This window comes from Montipora capricornis, chromosome 4 (assembly GCF_036669925.1).
Source record: "Montipora capricornis isolate CH-2021 chromosome 4, ASM3666992v2, whole genome shotgun sequence".
Classification (NCBI taxonomy): domain Eukaryota; kingdom Metazoa; phylum Cnidaria; class Anthozoa; order Scleractinia; family Acroporidae; genus Montipora; species Montipora capricornis.
This window is the reverse complement of record NC_090886.1, coordinates 15,476,777-15,486,776: the sequence shown is the minus strand read 5'-3', so window position 1 is coordinate 15,486,776 and position 10,000 is coordinate 15,476,777. Positions and strand designations below refer to the sequence as shown.

Genomic DNA, 10,000 nt, shown 5'->3' with positions numbered 1-10,000 from the left:
TGCCAGTACTGAAAACGATAATGACACAAATGATGATGATGTGGATGATTGGTGTGAAATAGAGGAAGGATCATCCCTGTAATGGACACCCTATTACAAGAACCTGATATGACTGAACATGGTGATGATATTTTACATGTTGCCCCAGCAGAATTGAAGGTCTATTTCTGTTTGTTCATGATATGAGTGATGCAATGCCTCTTGAGGAAATAGCTACATTTTCTAGAGTTGAATTCCAGCAAAGAGGATCTCCTTACGTTCATGCATTATAACTTTGTTTTTAGGATGCACCCCAGTATGAAAAAAGCTCTAATGGTAACATTGTTAATTTTGTTGGTAAATGTACGGTATCACATGCCAAAATGATAAATCCAGGGAAATAGAAGACTGCGAGTCTTCTTTTTAACATTGCACAAAGGATACTGCAGTGAATCTATAGTATAATAAAAACATAAACTTTATCAGAAAAACAAGACCAGAGAAAAACTCTAACTGCACTTTAATTTATGCACATTAAATTTACTTAGAGTATTAAGTTCACTTCGATACACTACTCACATCTATTAACTCTATTATTGAAAACAGCATCATCAGCTTGGCAGGGCTATCAAAATGACACCTATCCACGTCATTGGCTCCCTCTGTTTGTCTGTTTGATCGTTTTATGCATGTTTTGCTTTTCACCTTCCGATATGCGTGGGTGATTTTACCTTTCAAAAGGAAAACCGCTGTACATACGCGGGAGCGGAAATTTGTACAAGACGAAACCCTTGAACACAACGATTCTAAGTCATGGTAATGGTAATGGTAATGATTTTATATCGCGCATTTTCTATTGGAATATTCAAATGCGCTTTACAAGCAAGGGATCTGTGGGTGAGATCGGACATCAGCATACACAGGCGCAGATGGCAGCCGCTATCAGTCCATTAGCGATTTCCCCCAGCACATGTATGAATGAAATGAGGCCTGACCACAACACTGGGAGATACTTGCTGCCCTGGAAAAACTTGACAGATTCAATGAAGGTTGGTGGATTAGCTTTGGGATGTTTCTGAAAAATTCCACTCTTCTATAAAGGTTGTATAAGAGTATAAAGGTATATAAGGGTTAGATCAAACGCGGTTAAGAAAATGCAAATAATGGAAGATTTATGCTGCCGTTACAGCGATCATTTGTAAATATATGAAATGATCCGCCAGCTTGGCGAAGTTTCAAGAAGTTTGCAACGAGTTAACAGCCGAGGTAAATGTAAATGTGCGCTTAGTTGACCGCTCCCTACACGGGCTTTTCAGGATCAACAGGCTCAACGGGATCGGACCGAATGCATGCGAAGACACCCACGGCTGCCGCCATACGATCCATGTGTGATCTCGGAGCACCGCAAACCCAGCCAGATGTAATTGACTGGTAGTTGAGTTTGAGGTTCAATCAAGAGGACTAAGAGTCATGGAGTATGCTCCCTAATTTTATAAACAGTGCCGTGGAAGACTACAATCTGACATAAGGGAAGAGGTGTTATCTCTTCTTCCTGACGGGGGATTCAAAATACCCATAATTTACACGTTGGCTAACATTTGGCCATGTTAAGCATCGAGCGGTGCGGGAGGTCGTGAGTTCAAGTCCGGACGGACCAACAGAGTCTTTAAATAACGGGGGAGAAGGTGCTGCCATTCCTTTGTAATTACATCCACAAATGGTTAGAATTTCGAGTCTTCTTGGATAAGGACTATGAAGACCTATAAACCGTAGGCTCCACATCACAACCCTTTTTCATAGACTCCCACACACTATTCGAAAAACAGCAGGGTACAGAGTCCTGCCCGGTGTTGTGTTGTGGTCTTAATTCTCCAGCAAATATGTGGCAGGGTTGGTAGCGATGTTTCAAAAAGGCTTATGATGTATGAGGCCTCGCAAGCAAAACCAGTCATCAGTCAAAGGGGACGTTGCTGAGTGCTGGAGCATGTAGATGTACATGTTTGTTTTTTTCCCTTGTGTCAAATTGTGGTCTCAGGCACGACGCTGTGTATCAAAATGGGGAGCGAATTCCATTACCTCTGAATCTGGTCCGTCCTCGCCTGTTAATTAATTAACTCGTCGCAAACCTCACAAGGCTTGTAGATCATTTAATCTACAGTCAACTCTCTTGTAAGCGGACACCATCGAGAATTGTGAAAAGTGTCTGTAAGTAGAGCTGTCCGCTTACGAGAGTGTCCGTTAGCGGAGAGTTGACTGTAGTTGCCAATGATCGCTGTAACGGCCGGAGAAATCTTCCATTCTTTGCTTTTTCTTAACCGCGTTTGATCTAAGATGTTAGCTAAGTAAGCAGATAAATCATATGCGAAGGTGCTAACGCATGACACAATAGGTCTTAAGGGTACATCGGCCTTGTGAATCTTTGGTAAACCGTAGATTCTAGGCGGCTGTTTGTGTCGAGGTCTGATTTTGTCGTGAACGGCCCTGATGGATATCCGCTTCGCTTCAAGGTTAGCAGCTTTTCGTACAACGTCCGGGTCAGACGGTCTGTCGGGTCCGCTTTGTTGAGCAGCGGGTACGGTCCGTTCTCGATAAGGGTAGACATCTTGATGCGATAGGTGTCGGTACCCATGACTACGCTGGCGCCCTTTGTCCGCTAGGAGCACCTTTGATGGACTCGTCCTATTTTAAGCGTTTAAGGGCGTCTTGCATTTCCTTCGTGATGTTGGGCTCTGGTGGTTCTGCCTGTTGAAGTATATTGTTAACAGCTGCCCTGACAGTGTCTTCTTGTTCAGCGTCGAGTTGCGTTAATCTCCGTGGCAGGGATGTACGCAGGAGTCACGGCGAAGTTCAGTCCTTTCTTCAGCAGGGCTATCTCGGCATTGTCGAGGGACTTAGAAGATAAATTAATTACCCAGTTAGTTTTGTCAACATACGGTATATCAATTGGTGACGTAGCTGCCTGTTTCTCGCGCAGAAGTTTGTCAAATTTCTGCTCAATATGTCTGTCTTTCAGGTGGTGTTAAAGACTCGCTGGGTGTTGGTCTTGATCTGTTCTGTTATCCTGTTGGCGTCGTTTGTCGAGACTCTGTGCTGTGGATTCTGCTTCCTTCTTTGCATCTCCCTTGGCCATCTGTGTCAGTCTCATCCGTTCCCTTAGGAATATCATGGATGCAAGTTCAGCGACTCTACGTGCGCCGCCCTTGGTGGGAACTGGCGGTCAAACTTGAATCGACAGCACAGAGTATAACATCCGCTCTCTCGACTATTGTGTCATGCGTTAACAGCTTTGCATATGATTTATCTGCTTACTTAGCTAACATCTTATCTCCTTTAACAGGTAACTCGGGTTTCACGGTGATTAATTCAGCTCACTTCGTATCCAGCACCATTAGCAGCGAGACTATCCTAGACAACGAAATCATGGTGTCTTTCGATGTAGAGTCGCTGTTTACCAACGTTCCCATCGACGCCGCTGTACAAACCGCGCAACAGAAACTAGAGGACGACCCTAGCCTTGTGGACCGAACGACACTAACACCTGCTCAGATCGCTGACCTCTTGAATTTCGTATTAAGATCCACATACTTCTATTATAACGAATCAATCAAGTGACCACATCGTGAGAAAAACGAGAATACTTTATTATTAGCGATTGAGTTAAAACAATCTTTTGTCTTTTGACTAGATTGTCTCGCTGTTTTGTGGTCGGCTACCGCGGTTGCTTATTTTGGAACTGAATTCATCATTGCTGTGGCCAGTGGCGGATCCAGACCCGGACTGGTAAGGTGGGGGACCACTCTCAAACAGTGTTTTATGTTGTTTTGGTGTCTTTGGTCCAAAAATAAGGGGGGACGCCCGGGCCCCCCGGGCCCCTCCCCTGGATCCGCCACTGGTGGTGACTGTCCACAATACCTTTTGATTTAAAGTGCCTATGAAGCGAAATATGTCAAATAATATGTCAGAGAACCTCTATCTAGAGTCGGGTTATCTTAATGCCTCGACAAAGAAGCGACCTAAAGACATTGACATCAAATATCAAAAGAGCATCGACGAGAACGAATGAACTCCAGAGGTTCAAGGAGGACAGCTACTGACCATGGCCAAAAACCAAAACACGCTGAAGAAGTCAGAAGAACGAGTGAAAGAATTTTAAGAAAAACAAAATGAACCCGGGCCCGGGTCAAACATTTAAGAACAGAAGATCACTCTCTTCTACCGCCGATGAATTTACATGTATCGGTCGAGCCTAGAATTAAAATTGGCGCAAAAGCCAGAGGCCATAAGGTCGCATTCACATTACTGCTGAGAAAGTCAACACCAAGAAACTAAAAACATTATGTTCGAGACCAACTATTTTCTTGGAAGAAAACGTATCACACAGCAGTGTAGAGATTCAAATGTAAAGCATCACAGGGCAAAAACCATTGCTAAGTGAATCCTACAGGAACCGCCTAGAAGAGGCGTCCATTCAAATATGTACTCAAGAGAGCAACATTATGACAAAGGCAACAGAAACCAGACCACGTACAAGGGAGTCGTGTAGGCCTGTCAACCTTTTTTAACAAAAAAGAATTTCGCTTCATAGGCACTTTAAAGGCTTTTTGTGAGAAATGTGTGAAATGGATACCCAGTCCTGAGCTGCTTTGGTTGACAATGAAATTGCGAGAAAGCAAATTACTACGCTTTAGCTTGACTTTTTATTTAGAAAGTTTTGCTCTTCTAAACTGAACAGATGGGGTGTAAAGATTACTAGTCAAACGGAAAATCTTGTGAAAGTGATTACTGTGCATGTAATTTCAGTTTTAGTCGTTGATTAAAGTTGTTGGTTGGTTATTGTTTGCAGGGCCTGTTTGTTTACCGCTGTCAGCTCAGAGATGTTTGATCACTGTAAACTGTATACACTAATGTCAATTAATTTTGTACTTTTTGTGTTATTGTCATCATTAGTGTTCCGGCTTTTTTGAGAAAAAGACCCGTCAAGATACCGCTTGAAAGTTCTGTCAATAATGTGCGAGGGAAATGAATTACGTTTCAAGGTGTCAAGGTGAATTATGTTTCACCTTGAAACGTAATTCATTAATTTCCCTCCCACATTATTGACAGAACTTTCAAGCGGTATCTTGACGGGTCTTTTTCTCAAAAAAGCCGGAACACTAATGATGACAATAACACAAAAAGTACAAAATTAATTGACATTAGTGTATACAGTTTACAGTGATCAAACATCTCTGAGCTAATGTCAATTAATTTTGTACTTTTTGTGTTATTGTCATCATTAGTGTTCCGGCTTTTTTGAGAAAAAGACCCGTCAAGATACCGCTTGAAAGTTATGTCAATAATGTGCGAGGGAAATGAATTACGTTTCAAGGTGTCAAGGTGAATTATGTTTCACCTTGAAACGTAATTCATTAATTTCCCTCCCACATTATTGACAGAACTTTCAAGCGGTATCTTGACGGGTCTTTTTCTCAAAAAAGCCGAAACATTAATGATGACAATAATACACGTTATTTTAAACTCCTTTTTGTCGGCCATTATTCCAAAATAGCGAAAGCGGGAGCGAAACTTAAACTCCGACAACTTACTAAGCGCTTTTGCAAATCTTACCTAACTATCAAATTAGTTTTCACTTCATTCAAAATTTAAAACATGTTTAGTGTTAAAGATCGTACTACTGTTGCTCTAAAATCCATGGTAGTTTACCAATTTTCTTGTGCGGGTTGTAATTCCCGTTATATTGGCGAAACTAGTCGCCACTTTTCTATCAGGATAAAGGAACACACGGAAAGCGATAAAAACTCGCATATTTTTAAGCATTTCAACACATCTCCTTTATGTAAGAACAAATACTCCTCTTCGTGCTTTAGTATTCTGGATTCTGCCAGCAACTCAATTGATTTAAAACTCAAAGAAGCTTTTTATATAAAGAAGATCAAACCGGAACTTAACAAACAATTGCAGCATTACAACACTTTTCTCACGTTTTAGTTTACACCTTGATGTTTGGTGTCACGCTGTAAATAGTACCCGCTTTTGTATTACGTCATGTTGTAATAATTTTTTCATCTACCCGTAGACTTTATAAATGTTCACACTTAGGAACTCATTAAACTGATGATGGCATAAGCATGCCGAAACATGTCTTTTAAAAAGTTGTCTGTTTCCTACAATACAGTATTAATAATTACCATCGTGTGACTTGGCGAAATGGTAGTATCCGTGACATTCATGGTATAAGAAAATTTGCAACGGACGGTTTAAATTTTATGGTTTCCTTATCGAGTCGGCGGTTTCCAAGTTTCCAAGTCAGTGTTCCTTTTTGGTACAGTGTCGATGACTGGGTGTAATTCTTAACATTACTGTTTTAATCAAATTGGTTTCTTGGTTAGATTATGAGCGCTTATAAGTTGTATCTAGCAGTATCCTCGGACAGTTTCTAAAAATCGATAGAAACTCGGCGATGTCCGATGCCCAAACGTCTGCGATTATCGATTTTGATCGATTACCTTGCTTAATGGATTGATCATTATCGAGTAATATAAAGTAATATGGAGTCATCGATTAGGTTTCCGGTGATCAATTTCGATCGATGCCGGTGTCACTCCGTCCTCAGTGATTAAAACAGACTAGAAATTTTGTGCTTAATTGTATGTTTTTTTCTTTATCTTTACGCCCAGACCCTTATATGTACAAAGGAAAATTTCCCATCCTTCAAATGAAAGCTTGAATCCTTTATAGAGCGTTTTCACATGACGTCACGGCGGCCATGTTGGTGTTCCAAAACAAAGGAATGGCGACCATGATGGTGTACCAAACTAATCCTCCGGGAATTGATCTCTATTTTTATGCAAGTACTTTCTTTTGTTTCAGTAATCCAATATGGCTACTGGTCACGTGAGTGAAAACGCTCTATTGGCGTTCGACGAGTAGAAGAACACAGTGCTAATGCAGATTGTATCGAGACCGTTCTTGATACACACACATTTCGTATCCACGCAGATTGACATCACAGGAGAAAAGGCTTCGGATTGAGACAGGTCCAGACAGGTCTGAGTTGGTACGCTCTTTATAATCTTTGCTTACTAGTGGTTTTTAAATACATTTTGAGGCAGTACTATAAATGGGATCTCCGCCAGTATCCCTATCGTTAAAATTCGTCATTTCTGCCAGTCTACCCTGTTAATAAGCCACAGAGGTTATTCATTTCTGAGTTTGCAAGTTCCGCTGAGGAACTTATCGATGTGCCCTGCGTGGGGAGTAAACAATTTCTGAGAAACAGAAAACCACATCGTCAAGTGCTGCAAGCCTACTCGAAAGCTCGAACTGAATGAATCGATTGCGTTATATTAGTATAGCCCGATCCCTATACACCGCCGAAAATTGTGGAGACCAGTAGGAAAAAAATTAAATTCTTTCCTTCCCATCGGGCTCCGAAGGGAAGGGACAAAGAATATCGCTTTCTAGTGAATTTACCTTGTCGTTAAAGCTGATCTTCATAAAAAAGAATTCCCCCTCAGACTGGGTTAGCACTGCTACCGTTGTCGTTGCAGTGAAACCTTCAGAAGACTGCAATGTCTGTGTGGATCCGAAAGAGCTCAACAGAGTCCTCACGCACAGGCACTCCAAGCTCACGACATAAACACGTGATCGTGACTCTTACTTTTTAGCGGTGTTGTGTTGTACAGGTTTGTATGGGACTCAACGGTTTGTTCAAACGGCAGCCAAACGGCATAAAATGTGATACTCTGTGAATAAATACATGAAATTTCCGCGACACGTTAATTTCGTGATTTTGCGAAATTCTTGTACTATGAATCACTTTAATTTCCCGATCTTTAGTAAGACGTTATTTAAAGGCGGTCAGTAAAAGGGAGGACTGTGGACTGCACACTGCGGACCGGGTATAAAACGAGGACTGCGGACCGGGTATAAAATACGGACTGCGGACCGGGTATAAAATGCGGACTGAATATAAAACACTGTGAAAAAGACGCAGAGCAACGAAATAGCGATAGGCTGACGACATCTGTTTCTCAAATTTGCATTGCGTTTTTTCGCTCCTGATTTATTCGCAACTTTGGGTGTACTTTTGATGACTAAATGGTTGGATTTTAACGAAGAAAAGCTACTAAGGTCCCAAATAATATCTAGCTACTTTATTGGCAAGACTCCGGCGACAAATGATGATTTTCATCGTGTGTTCGCAACATTATGGACTCTTGCATCCGGTATACGATGACAAGTTCAAGACACAATTTACCTTGGTTCAATCGCTCGCTTCGACGACAATCCAGGGCGAAACAAAAACTATATAACAAAGCAAAGAAAACAGGATCTGTACATCATTGGAACAAGTTTTTGCTGCCAGGAAGCACATGCACAAGAATCTTAAGTTTGCAAGAGAGGAGTATATAAGTGGCCACCTCAGTGAGGCAATCAAGGTCAACCCAAAACGTTTTTGGTCCTACGTAAAGCAGCTTAAACAAGAAAACCCAGGGATAACAGATTTTGAAGTCGATAGCAAAGTCATAAGTGATGGTGGTCTTAAATCAGAAATTTTAAACAGCCAATTTTTAAGTGTGTTTACTAAGGAGGACCTTGAAAACTTTCCAGAAATGGGCTCTGATCCTACTCCTGGCTTGGGGTCTTTAATTATTTGAGAGCAAGGAGTCTTAAAACAGCTGTCTTCGTTAAATCCAAACAAGGCCAGTGGTCCAGACCAGATTCCACACTTGTCCCTTGTTTCTCATAGCGTTTGTTACAGACATTGCTCCAATACTGACTGACGTCTTTCAAGACGTGATAGACAGTGGCACTGTCCCCCGCAGGTGGAAGGAGGCAAATGTGTGTGCAGTTTTTAAAAAGGGAAAGAAATCTGACCCAGCTAAGTATAGACCTATCTCTCTTACTTGTGTTGCATCGAAGATCCTCGAGCATATCGTCCACAGCCTTATTATGAAACATCTAAACCACCATAACATCTTAACAGACTGTCAGCATGGTTTTAAGGCAAAAAGATCCACAGAGATGCAGCTAATTCTTAGCTTACACGACATGGCAAAGACTATCCAGAGCTCATCTATCCATGTGGCCGTTTTGGAATTTGCCAAAGCTTTCGACAAGGTCCCTCATAGGCGACTCCTAAGGAACCTGCAGTACTGTGTTACCCAAGGCTCGCTCCTAAACTGGTTAGTGTCGTTTCTTACACAACGTTTTCAATCAGTTGTTTGTGAAGGCCAGACATCAAGTCAATGTCCGGTGACTTCTGGCGTACCCCAGGGTACAGTCCTCGGTCCTTTGCTCTTTTTATTATACCGTAACGACTTACCAGATAACGTGCAATCATCAGTTAGGCTCTTTGCGGACGATGCTTTACTTTACGGCATTGTCGCTAGCGATGCGGACTGCGACCTTCTTCAATCTGACCTACGCAGGTTAGAATCCTGGCAGTATCACTGGCAAATGGAGTTCAATCCTTCAAAATGCAAAATTGTTATCATCTCACATTAGAACAATCCACTCCAGAGAAAATATGCTCTGTGGTGTAGAGCTGGAACAGGTCGATAGCTTCCCATACCTTGGGGTCACCATCAGTAACAAGCTCAAGTGGTCAGCCCATGTTTCTACAACAGCAGCTAAAGCAAGCAAATCACTGGGTACAATACAACGCAACCTTTGGAATTGTCCAAAGAACGAAAAAGATATTGCATATTTTTGACACTGTTCTTTTGATGGGTCATTTTATGACCAGATAAACGAGGTTGCTATGGGGTCGCCGCTTTCCCCTGTCTTGGCTAATCTTTTTATGTGGCACCATGAAATGAAGTGGCCAGACACTTTCCCGTCGGGAATTCTTTTCTATCGACGGTACGTAGATGACACTTTTTGTTTGTTTCATACGGAGTCTGATGCCTTACTATTTTTTTATTTCATCAACTCCCGTCATCCCAACATACGATTCACAATGGTAGCGGAATCAGATCATAAACTGCTTTTTTAGGTATATACGTTGACAACACGG

General features: G+C 41.8%; 1 protein-coding gene across 1 annotated transcript in view; it reads right to left on the bottom strand.

The window, feature by feature from the left end:
- Positions 1 to 7,609, bottom strand: part of LOC138045656 (antimicrobial peptide AmAMP1-like) — a 30,312-nt gene extending 22,703 nt beyond the window's left edge. The window contains exon 1 of the mRNA XM_068892230.1: positions 7,453 to 7,609. The gene's annotated coding sequence lies outside the window, so the exon portion shown is untranslated. The remainder of the gene's footprint in view (positions 1 to 7,452) is intronic.
- Positions 7,610 to 10,000: the final 2,391 nt, after the last annotated feature.